The 13,302-nt window shown below is 43.7% G+C and overlaps 1 long non-coding RNA gene across 1 annotated transcript; it reads left to right on the top strand.

The window, feature by feature from the left end:
* The first annotated feature begins 9,872 nt into the window (after positions 1-9,872).
* On the top strand, positions 9,873-12,695 carry LOC141077460 (uncharacterized). The gene is made up of 2 exons (XR_012227568.1): positions 9,873-10,308; positions 10,702-12,695. It is a non-coding gene; the product is annotated as an uncharacterized lncRNA (long non-coding RNA).
* The last annotated feature ends 607 nt before the right edge of the window (positions 12,696-13,302 follow it).

Here is a 13,302-nt window from a genome sequence, read left to right on the forward strand (position 1 = left end):
AAATGAGCTCACAACAGCCATGTGTATCAGAATAGGGATGAGGGGACCATATATACCAGGATAGGGGATATTAAGTACAGAATTAACCACATTTTTTGCTTCAATTTTCTTTTCCTAATTTCCTGTAAAACCTAGGTGTGTCTTATAGTGCAAAAAATACGGTATATATATATTTTTTTTTCTCAGTGAGCTCATTCCTCACGTTTAGAAAGAACACCGTGAGCACAACTCAAGATGGTGCTAAGGTTAGGTTCCCAAACCGTTAAAGCAACAAATATGAACCTAGCACTCAACTTAAAGGTATTTGTAAGGCAGTTTATTGTAGTACACGAAAAAAGACGTTTCGGTCAATTTGACCTTCTTCAGTAACGTGTGGTATATACAGTGGGGAAAAAAAGTATTTAGTCAGTCAGCAATAGTGCAAGTTCCACCACTTAAAAAGATGAGAGGCGTCTGTAATTTACATCATAGGTAGACCTCAACTATGGGAGACAAACTGAGAAAAAAAAATCCAGAAAATCACATTGTCTGTTTTTTTTTCATTTTATTTGCATATTATGGTGGAAAATAAGTATTTGGTCAGAAACAAGCAATCAAGATTTCTGGCTCTCACAGACCTGTAACTTCTTCTTTAAGAGTCTCCTCTTTCCTCCACTCATTACCTGTAGTAATGGCACCTGTTTAAACTTGTTATCAGTATAAAAAGACACCTGTGCACACCCTCAAACAGTCTGACTCCAAACTCCACTATGGTGAAGACCAAAGAGCTGTCAAAGGACACCAGAAACAAAATTGTAGCCCTGCACCAGGATGGGAAGACTGAATCTGCAATAGCCAACCAGCTTGGAGTGAAGAAATCAACTGTGGGAGCAATAATTAGAAAATGGAAGACATACAAGACCACTGATAATCTCCCTCGATCTGGTGCTCCACGCAAAATCCCACCCCGTGGGGTCAGAATGATCACAAGAACGGTGAGCAAAAATCCCAGAACCACGCAGGGGGACCTAGTGAATGAACTGCAGAGAGCTGGGACCAATGTAACAAGGCCTACCATAAGTAACACACTACGCCACCATGGACTCAGATCCTGCAGTGCCAGACGTGTCCCACTGCTTAAGCCTGTACATGTCCGGGCCCGTCTGAAGTTTGCTAGAGAGCACTTGGATGATCCAGAGGAGTTTTGGGAGAATGTCCTATGGTCTGATGAAACCAAACTGGAACTGTTTGGTAGAAACACAACTTGTCGTGTTTGGAGGAAAAAGAATAGTGAGTTGCATCCATCAAACACCATACCTACTGTAAAGCATGGTGGTGGAAACATCATGCTTTGGGGCTGTTTCTCTGCAAAGGGGCCAGGACGACTGATCCGGGTACATGAAAGAATGAATGGGGCCATGTATCGTGAGATTTTGAGTGCAAACCTCCTTCCATCAGCAAGGGCATTGAAGATGAAACGTGGCTGGGTCTTTCAACATGACAATGATCCAAAGCACACCGCCAGGGCAACGAAGGAGTGGCTTCGTAAGAAGCATTTCAAGGTCCTGGAGTGGCCTAGCCAGTCTCCAGATCTCAACCCTATAGAAAACCTTTGGAGGGAGTTGAAAGTCCGTGTTGCCAAGCGAAAAGCCAAAAACATCACTGCTCTAGAGGAGATCTGCATGGAGGAATGGGCCAACATACCAACAACAGTGTGTGGCAACCTTGTGAAGACTTACAGAAAACGTTTGACCTCTGTCATTGCCAACAAAGGATATATCACAAAGTATTGAGATGAAATTTTGTTTCTGACCAAATACTTATTTTCCACCATAATATGCAAATAAAATGAAAAAAAACAGACAATGTGATTTTCTGGATTTTTTTTTCTCAGTTTGTCTCCCATAGTTGAGGTCTACCTATGATGTAAATTACAGACGCCTCTCATCTTTTTAAGTGGTGGAACTTGCACTATTGCTGACTGACTAAATACTTTTTTTCCCCACTGTAGATTGTGTAGAGCTTATAGGCATCTATCAGAAAGGACGATGGTGCTTTAGGCATTGAGGAGAATGATCTCTCTAAGGTAATGAGCTTGTCAGTATATAGGAGAGGGGCAAATGTGCCTCCAGATGCGGTGTCCACCGCATTCCTCACGTTTGGCCTCATTAAAATAAAAACACTCCTACTCCGCTGGCGTGCCGGCTCCACTTCAGTGGTGTTGAGACTCACTGTCCCGGGGCTTATGTGATGTTGTCACATCACACGAGCCCTGCACCCAATCAGCGGCAGCTTCACTGTTCCTTCGGACATATTGAACATGAACAGGAAGCCAGGGCTGCGGCTGCTCTCTGACGGCCTCATGATGCTTGATTTGTCCGAAGGTGGGGACAGTGATGCAAGCGCCGATTGGGCACAGGGCTCACATGACGTAAAAACCTCAAGAGACCCCAGAAAGCAAGTACCGACAACCTTTTTTAACATCAAAAATCCCACACAGGGAAAAGTCATTATTATACCTAGAGTGTGAGAAATGAATTACAGGAAAATAGTATTTTGTTGACCTTCAAAAATAACTCAGACGGGGAGAACCTATATATATTATTCACAGATTGTACAAAAACATGATGCACACGGCGTGTGTCCAAGATGGAATATTATATGGGAGTTTTATAGAATAAATTCAAGGTGAGAATATTATATGGGAGTTTTATAGAATAAATTCAAGGTGAGAATATTATATGGGAGTTTTATAGGATAAATTCAAGGTGAGAATATTATATGGGAGTTTTATAGGATAAATTCAAGGTGAGAATATTATATGGGAGTTTTATAGAATAAATTCAAGGTGAGAATATTATATGGGAGTTTTATAGGATAAATTCAAGGTGAGAATATTATATGGGAGTTTTATAGGATAAATTCAAGGTGAGAATATTATATGGGAGTTTTATAGGATAAACCAAATACCAACAGAAAATAAACGACCCAAAACAAACATTTATCAGTAAAAATAACTCCTCTTAATTAGGTAAAGTATGAAAGAATTGCTCCATATTCCGATACCCGTCGCATCTTCATTTTTCATGATCTTGGGTTGGGTGAAGGCTTATTTTTTGTGTGCCGAGCTGACGCTTTTAATGATACCGTTTTGGTGCAGATACGATCTTTTGATCGCCTGTTATTGTATTTTAATGCAATCGTGTGGCGACCAAAAAAACTTAATTCTGGCATTTTTTTTTTACGTTTTTTCTCATTACGCCGTTTAGTGATTGGGTTAATTCATTTTTTATGTTGATAGATCGGGTGATTCTGAATGCAGCAATACCAAATATGTATATTTTTTTATTGTTTTATTTTAAATGGGGCAAAAGGGGGAATTTGAACTTTCATATTTTTTTTAACTTTTTTAATATTTTTAAAAACATTTTTTTTTTTACTTTTGGCATTGTGAAGACATACAGCTTTGTTCCTTAATTAACCAGACGACTATTTTTAGCAAACGAAGAATAATAGAATGTTATCTGTATGTTGGCTTTAAATTTAAGTGTTTAATTTCTAGTTGGTCAAGAAAACAGACTTTTGTTTGTGTAAGCCGGTAATATTGACTTTTATTGTGCGCTTATCCTTGATCACTAGTGATGTTTGCTGATATGCTAATTATGCATTGTGTTATGGAGCCAGTTTGTTGACTTCTAAAGCAGAGAGGGAAAAACTATGCAAATAGTTTAAATAATTGAGGGACACGGGTCTATCATTCTATAGGAAATAACCTAGGGATTTTCAGCCTCGGTTGGAAAGAATACAGATCTGCTCCATTGACCATTGCTGAACCATGGATATGTGTAGAGAAGCCAGGTTGTGATCCTCGGATCAACTGTCCTTGCACCTTGTATGGACTCAATGGACTGTCATCTTCCTACACTTGTTGTTACCCCATCTCTGTGTGCGTGCCACAGGTGGAGTAGTTGACAGCTGACATGTGCCTGAAAAGATGTGGGCTCAGCGACGGAGCCCACATCAAAGGAAGGGAGTCCGACATTGGCGTACATTTATGCCCAATATCGGAAAGGGATTAAAGGGGATTGTTTTTACAGAGACAGAAGTGGTAATCAATCATGTATACATACAGATAGTTGCAAAAATACACAGCTTCTAATGGTAAATAGTATAGAGTTACCACAAGAAAATATAATTTGTGTAAACCATGTGTAGATATAAAAATGCAGGCAAATGTCAAATGTTGTAACTCCACAAATAATTAAGAGTGGTGTAAGGTATGAAAGTGTGGTGTACTTAATTATTTGTACCAACTGTCCAACTGGGGGGTCTGTATGTGGAAGAGACAGGGCAAAAACTTAGAACAAGGATGAATTCTGACAACTACACAATAAGAGAAAAAAGAATAGATCTACCTGTGGCAAAACATTTTTGCAGCCCTGATCACAGCACCATGGACATGAAATTACTTGTATTAAAAAGGTAACTTCAAATCTCAGAGAAACAGAAGGATCTGGGAGTATAAACTCATGACAGCCTTTGACACTCTCAATGCAGGAATGAATGTGTCACATGGATTTATGTCTTTTTATATAAATTAAGGAATTTTCTTCTCAGACCTTGTTGGGTATCACAACACAGAACCAGACCCCTACCAGGGGACAATAAAACTTTCACACTCCTAATCTATGAACTGTTCCAATATTTGTGGCCACCACTGTTTATCCCTCTCCCATAATGATAGTTCTACTTCACGTCATTTGTCTTACCTATTGCATGATGTCTGTGCTATGTGATTCTTCAGATTTTGTATTATTCTATGCCTGAAGAGACCTGAGTTGTCTGGAAAGCTTGCAATGTGTTACCATCTTTTCAGTTAGCCATTAACCCCTTTACCCCCAAGGGTGGTTTGCACGTTAATGCCCGGGCCAATTTTTACAATTCTGACCACTGTCCCTTTATGAGATAATAATTCTGGAACGCTTCCATGGATCCCGGTGATTCTGACATTGTTTTCTCATGACATATTTTACTTCATGTTAGTGGTAAAATTTCTTTGACATGACTTGCGTTTATTTGTGAAAAAAATGGAAATTTGGTGGAAAATTTAGCAATTTTCCAATTTTGAATTTTCATGCCCATTAATCACACAGATATGTCACACAAAAGACTTAATAACATTTCCCACATGTCTACTTTACATCATCACAATTTTGGAACCATAAGGTTTAGGAAGTTATAAGGGTTAGAAGTTGACCAGCGATTTCTCATTTCTACAACACCATTTTTTTTTAGGGACCACATCACATTTGAAGTCACTTTGAGGGGTCTATATGATAGAAAATACCCAAAAGTGATACCATTTTGAAAACTGCACCCCTCAGGGTGCTCAAAACCACATGTCAGAAGTTTACTAACCCTTCTGGTGCTTCACAGGAATTTTTGGAATGTTTTTTCCCCAAGGGTAACAGGAAAATTTGGACTGCAAAAGTTATTGTGCAATTTGTCCTGAGTACACTGATACCTGATATGTGGGGGTAAACAACTGTTTGGGCGCTTGGTAGAGCTCGGAAGGGAAGGAGTGCCATTTGACTTTTTCAACACAAAATTGGCTGGAATTGAGATTGGACGCTATGTTGTGTTTGGATAGCCCCTGATGTGCCTAGACAGTAGACAGTGGAAATCCCTACAAGTGACCCCTTTTTGGAAAATACACCCCCAAGGAACTTATCTAAATGTGTGATATGAACTTTGAACGCCCAGGTGTTTCACTATAGCGTCTGGGCGTGAAAATATAAAAATAATTTTTTCTAAAAACATGATTTTTAGTCCCCAATATTTTATTTTCCCAAGGGCAACAGTAGAAATTGGACCCCAAAAGTTGTCCAATTTCTCCTGAGTACACTGATACACCATATGTGGCAGAAAAGTACTGTATGGGTGCACATTGGGGCTCAGAAGGGAAGTAGTGATGTTTTAGAATGCAGACTTTGATGGAATGGTCTGCCCGTGTCATGTCGCGTTTGGAGAGCCCCTGATGTGCCTAAACAGTGGAAACCCCCCACAAGTGACCCCATTTGGGAAACTAGACCCCCCCAGGGAACTTATCTAGATGTGTGGTGAGCACTTTGAACCTCAAATGCTTCACAGAAGTTTATAACGTAGAGCCATAAAAGTAAAAAATATTTTTTTCCACAAAAATGATCTTTTCTAAGCCAATTTTTTATTTTCTCAAGGGTAACAGAAGAAATTGGACCCCAAGAGTTATTGTGCAAATTGTCCTGAGTATGCTGATATCCCATATGTGGGGGTAAACCACTGTTTAGGTGCATGGCAGAGCTCAGAAGGGAAGGAGCGCTAGATTTTACTGTTATGGTTTGCAGGTGCCATGACACACTGGGATAGCCCATGAGGTGCCAGAACAGCAGAACCCCCTATAAGTGACCCCATTTTATGAATTACACCTCTCAATGAATTCATCTAGGGTTTGCAGTGATCATATAGACATCATGGGTGTGTCACAGAATTTTATACCATTGGGCAGCCATGCGGAGAGACGCGGGAGGAACGGAGCGCTATTTGCCTATTCAAGTGAATGGGTCTGTGCACATGTCAGTGTGTTTCCACGGACCGTGTGTCCATGAGCAAAACACGCTGACGTCGATTTTGAATGTCAGCGTGGGCCAGCATACGTGCACACATAAAACACATGGATGTCATTCATGTGACACGCATTGGCACCGGGGAAGAAGCGTTACAGTAAGCGCTGTTCCCCAGCGCCAGGTGCTGAACACGACTCTCATCATTCTCCCCTGCTTGTGCCGATCGCCAGCACAGTACCAGTACCCGAAATATCAGGACATGTGAATGAGGTGTTATAGCGGGTTTTTACGTTTGGCAGCTGTCACACACTAAAAGATGCTTTTCATTGTAAAAATAGTTTTTGCATCACCACATTTTGAGAGCTATAATTTTTTGACATTTTTTGATCACTTTTTATTCTGATTTTTGGATGCAGAATGAACAAAAACCATCAATTCATGAATTTCTTTTGGGGGGGGGCGTTTATACCGTTCCAGGTGTGGTAAAATTGATAAAGCAGTTTTATTCTTCGGGTCAGTACGATTACAGCAATACCTCATTTATATCATTTTTTATGTTTATACAATAAAAACTATTTTATATAAAAAATAATTATTTTTTCATCGCTTTTTTCTGAGAGCTATAACTTTTTTATTTTTCCGCTGATGACACTGTATGGGGGCTTTTTTTTGTGGGACAAGATGACGTTTTCAGCGGTACCATGTTTATTTATTGATCACGTGTTTTTCCACTTTTTGCATGGCGGTATGAAGACAAAGCGTTTTTTGCCTTTGCTTTTATGGTGTTCACTAAAGGGGTTACCTAGTGGAACAGTTTTATAGGTTGGGTCGTTATGGACGTGGCAATACATTATATGTGTACTTTTACTGTTTAGATTTTTTTTAATTCAAATATTTAATGTTAGAATAAATATTGACTTTTTTATTATTATTATTTTTTTTTTTTTTCTTTTCTATTTTTACAATTAGTTACATTTTTTTTTATTTCATTCTATCTTTTACACTTTGTCCCACTATGGGACAGTCATTTTTTGCAGGCTGATCGCTTCTATGGCAGGCAGATGAAGCAGCATCCCCATGCTATAGAACAGGGGTGGGGAATCTTCTTTCTTCCAAAGGCCATTTGGATATTTATACCATCCTTCGGGGGCCGTACAAACTCCACCCACAAAGTACATCCTGACTCTGGCACTGGTTTCATGACTTAATCTTTCATTGTATGCCCTTCAATGTTCAGTAGTGAACACTGTGTGTGTGTGCTAACAGAGCAAGAAGAAATTAATGAGCTTCTGGCAATCACAATACAGCTCCCTGCCCAAGAATGCAGTCCCTGAGAATCTGCTCAAGGGCCTGATAAAAGGTCATCGAGGGCCATAAATGGCCCTGGGGCCTGAGGTTCCCCACCCCTGCTATAGAAGCTGTCAGCACTGCACTCAGTGCCCTGACACTGAGTGACTTCCTGACTTGCACTGCGCATGACAAGGAAGTTTCTTCGCTCTGGTGGTGACAACATCAGGTTACCATGGCAGTGATCGCGACCTCGCATCACGTTGTGGGGTCTCTGATCCAAAGGCAGAGGGACTGTCAGCCCTCTGCCTGCTCCTGGAATGCTGTGATCGTGTTCGATTGCAGTATTTTGGGGGATAAAATGCCGGGATCGGTCTGTGACTGCTCCTGGCACTTAGTGCTGGGTGTCAGCTGTGAGAATCAGCTGACACCTGGCCGCGATCGGCCGCACACCACCCGTGTGCACCACCGATCGCCGAGACATACTATTCCATCAATGGTCAAATTGGCCCAGGGCACATGGACGGAATAGTACGCCTGATGTAAGAAAGGGGTTAAACACAATACCACCCCTCTTATTTATTGTATTACGCTGCATTTGAAACTAAATAATTACGGCATGATGAAAATCAGCTTAAAGTTTCATGGACTATTGTACACCTTTCCATCTTACCCCCCCACCTTAGTTCATATGATCCCTATTTTTTGTGCTTCAGTTTTCCTTGGTTTTTCCTTTTCTCTAGGAGCCAAGTCATATGTGATGCCCCTATCACCGACTCTATTGTCTCTGCGCTGACTGTAGGACTTGTAGCTGTTTAACATTTAATAAAAATTCATTGGTTAAAAAAAAGCTGTCCGGTTGGGTTATGAAACGAGCCGTGTCCTCCTGATTCTCCCCTTCTGAATTCAGATCTGACAATGACAATTTTACTTGTCCCTTGTTTCTATGATATCTAAAAGTTTTCCTTTTACCGCTACATGTTATTGATACATAAAAGTTTCAGTACTCGGAAACATTAATTTTGCAAATATAAAGATGCGTGATATTTTGTTAGGCCAATTGTCTGATACTTCGAGGAAGCTTAGCAGCAATTCCAATATCTAAAACATATCTAAACACTATTACGAATTATAAACAGTTACAAAAATTGCATTATAAAATTTGGTCCACTGTTGTGAACTCATTTTCTGGTTTACCTCTGACTTCTGGTGAGGGTGGTGGAGCTGGCTGTGTTGACAGAGGAGTCGTGAGTTCTCCATCTGGGCTCCCTCTAGTGGTGACAGTAGGTAATGAAGCTGATCTAAATTGCAGAGTCCTGCCACCTGAGGAGGAGGACTGTGAGTGGACATCAGGAGTCTCTAACTGGATTTAAGACAGCCGACTCCCTAATTTTGTGCTGGTGATTTTCCTGCCCTGAGGTTCTGGATTCCAGTTCTGTTCCTGCCTTCTCAAGCTAAGTGTGCTCTGCTATTTTTTCACATGAGATTTGGTCTGGTTTACTCAGTTTTTGTGGTCAGCCAGCCCCTGCTGGGGCTGTGCTGAATTTCCATTCTTATGTCTCTATTTATGCCAGTTTGTTTTTTGTCCCAGATCAGATTGGTCTCTTTTTGCTCTGTCTTCAGAATATACCAGAGTGCTGATAAAGGGAATTGAAGTCTAGCGACTTCAGGGTTTTTGTTATCAGAAAGTGTTGGACATTTTTTGGCAGGGTTTTGTGCGTGATTGCAGACAGCATCTTTCCTTTCCTGTCCTTTCTAGTTAGTGTGGGCCCCATCGTTTGCTCAGCCTATTTTTCTATCTGAGTTTGTGTTTTCATCTTGTCTCACCGACAATACATGTTTGGGGGCTGTCTATTGCTTTGGGGTCTGCTCTGGGGCAGTTTAGATTTCCCTTTTATTGCTTTAGGCTTATTTAGTTCTCCGGCTGTGACAAGGCGCCTAGGATCATCGTAGGTACGCTCCACGGCTACTGCTAGTTGTGTGGATAGGATCAGGGGTCTACAATCCGCTTAGTTACCAACCTCTCTAGTTTTCTGTGGCTTAGCTTGTTTTTGTTTTTCCTCCTCGGTGACTCATTCATAACAGTCCTCATTCAGTGACAACTCTTTTTGCTTGTCTCTTGTACTCCTGCACCGGGTCATCTCTTACAATGGCCCAACGTTATCTACAAGCATTGATGGATTCCATTGTCCTTGATCTCTTGTTTCCATAGGTGCAATATCTTGGTGAAATCTCTCACCGTGCTCATCGCTCAATACTTCGCAGTTTGGTTGAAAAATGTCTTGATGCGAATGTAAGAAATGAATCTTTAAGGACATGTACAGCCAAGATCCTGACACAGTGCGGAAAATAAGTATTTGATACGCTGCCGATTTTGCAAGTTTTCCCTCCTACAAAGAATGGAGAAGTCTGTAATATTTATCACAGGTACACTTCAACGGTGAGAGAAAATCTAAAAATAAAAAAAACAGAAAATCACATTGTATGATTTTAAAATAATGAAATTGCATGTTATTGCATGAAATAAGTATATGATCACCGACCAACCACCAAGAATTCAGACTCTCATAGACCTTTTAGTTTTTCTTTAAAAAGCCCTTCTACTCTGCTTTCACCTGTATTAATTGCAACCGGTTTGAACTTGTTACCTGTATAAAAGTGTCATGTCTGCCATGTCTGTTTTGTCTCAAGAACTCCTGGAGTGATGTGCATGTGCATATCTTGTCTGCTGTCCGGCATGTTCGCTAGAGCAGTGTGCACACTCACCTCATGTCTGAGCTGCAGGATGCCTGCGTTTCTGCTCTGCCTTCTGTGATCTTCTCGTCTTGTCTAGAGTCCCTGATCATGTGTCCCTGCCTGGATCCTGCACTGTCTGGTTCTGCAATCATCTCGTCATGTCTGGAACGCTGATCATGTGACGTTTCCTAAAGATCCTGCACTGTCTGGTTCGGTAATCATCTCGTCATGTCTGGAACTCTGATCATGTGACCTGTCTAGGTTTCAGCACTGATTCTGCAGTCATCTCGTCATGTCTGGATCTCCGATCATGTGACTACGCTCTGTTATCCTGTGGATCTGAACCCGGAAGTGCTCCCCTGGTCCTGACCTGGAAGAGGAGGTGCTATGCCCTATATCAGGCCGCCCCTTCCTATGCTCTGGGCCTGAGTATTGTGTGGTGTCCCTGCATGGCTGCTTGGTCTGTGGGGCGCTCCCTCTATTCTATGCCCTTGCACTCTGCTCTGTCGTGCATCTCTGCACACGCTCCGTGCTCGTATTCCGTCTCTTGTCTAGTGTTTGTCTCTCGTGCCATGTTCTGTCCCTGCTCTGCTTTGCCTTGTAGTCCTTGTTTGCTCTGCTTCTGTTCCGTGTTTCTGTCCTCGTGTCATGTCTCGCTCTGCTTTGTGGCTTCAGGTACCCTGCCTCAGTCTCTGTCCCTGGCGTGCCTCTCTGCACGCGCAGGACTCTGCCTCGCCTGTCCCTGGCGTGCCTCTCTGCACGCGTAGGACTCTGCCTCGCCTGTCCCTGGCGTGCCTCTCTGCACGCGCAGGACTCTGCCTCGCCTGTGTACCTTGTCTAGTCCCAAGGCCCTGCCTTGGCCCGGCTCTGGGCTTCGGCCTACGCTCCGCTGCTAGACTGTCCCTGTCCCTGGCATGCTCTTTGCATGCGCAGGTCTCTGCCTTGTTCTTTGTATTGTCCCTGATGTTTTGTGCGCCCTTGCACTTTTCGCACTAGGCTTTGCCGTACTGTCTGTACGTGTCTCTGTCCTGTGTCTTTGCCTAGCCCTGCCTTGTGGCTCTGTGCCTCCTTGCACGTGACTGGTCATCTGTGCCTGCCTGGTGTGCCTCAGCCGTGCCGCCTCTAGCCATGCTCTCCTGTGTGCCTCAGCCGTGCCCCGTCCAGTGCTATAGTGATCTGGCTGCGTGGCCCCGCGGCGGTGCCGCCTCTAGTCGTGCCCGCCTGCAACTGCCATCGTCAGTACCACCTGCCGGCGCTCCCAGCCGTGGTCTCCGTGCTCCCTTGCACTCACGCTGGTTCTCGCACTGTGTCTTTTCGTGCTACTCTTGCACAACACTTTGTTAACTTTGCTCTGCTCTGATTCCTGTCTTGCCTGGTCCTTGAACCCTGTTCCTGGCGTGCCTCTCTGCACGCGCAGGACTCTGCCTCGCCTGACCCTGGCGTGCCCTTTGCACGCTCAGGACTCTGTCTCGTACCTTGTGCCTTGGCGTGTCTCTACACACGCACTCTGTCTCGTACCTTGTGCCTTGGCGTGTCTCTACACATGCACTCTGTCTCTTGCCTTGGCGTGTCTCCACACACGCACCCTGTCTTGTTTTGTGAACCCTGGCGTGTCCCCTACACACGCACCTAGCCTTGAACCCTGGCGTGTCCCCTACACACGCACCTTGCTTTGCACCTAGCCTTGAACCCTGGCGTGTCCCCTACACACGCACCTTGCCTTGCACCTAGCCTCAGACCTCGGCGTGTTCTGTAACACGCACCATGCCTGGATACCTGTCGTGCCTCCTTGCCTGAAACCTGGTTTGCCTGCCGGATGTCCGGAACCTGCCGATCGCTGCCAGAGATCATGAGCTGGATGACTGCGGCCTGATGTCCGGAGCTGATGTCCGCAGCCTGATGCCTTGATGATGTCGATCGTTGCCAGCAGTCCGGAGTCCGATGCCATCGTGCCGTTACCTGTACCTAGGCGTGCCACCTGGCACATACCATGCTATGGACCTTGGCGTCCCCACGCACGCACCTTGCACGTTTTGCTTGTTTACACTGTATGTGATCCTGAGTTATCCTAATGAAGTTACCTTGCACCTACGTCTTGTTTCGTCTTGCTTCCTGCTCGTCCTTGTCATCAGACACTCGTCTAGTGTCCCCTGAGCCGGCCGTCTGGTCCCAGCAGTCGTGGTGGCTCACCCCCTTGGTCTTGCCCCTGACACTCCCTGTATAGGAGGTGGATTCTCACAAGGTAAGCTCGCCCTCGGTGGGTGGGTGCCATGACCCAGAGGGTCCACTCAAAAAATGGGCTCAGCAGGAGCTGAGTCCGTCACAAAAAGACACCTTTCCAGATAATCAGTCACACGCCAACCTCTCCACCATGGCCAAGACCAAAGAGCTGTCTAAGGACACCAGGGACAAAATTGTAGACCTGCACAAGGCTGGGGTGGGCTGCAGCACAAAAGGCAAGCAGCTTGATGAGAAAGCAACAATTGTTGACAAAATTATTAGAAAATGGAAGAAACACAAGTTAACTGTCAGTCTTCTTCGGTCTGGGGCTACATGCAAGATCTCGTCTCGTGGGGTAAGGAAAATTCTGAGAAAGGTCAGAAATCAACCCAGAACTACATGGTAAGACTTGGTCAATGACCTGAAGAGAGCTGGGATCACAGGACCGGGCCTGCTCAGGAAGTGTGCATAGCTAATC

Source organism: Dendrobates tinctorius, unplaced genomic scaffold (assembly GCF_039654945.1).
Source record: "Dendrobates tinctorius isolate UK_male_01 unplaced genomic scaffold, ASM3965494v1 ptg000452l, whole genome shotgun sequence".
Lineage (NCBI taxonomy): Eukaryota > Metazoa > Chordata > Amphibia > Anura > Dendrobatidae > Dendrobates > Dendrobates tinctorius.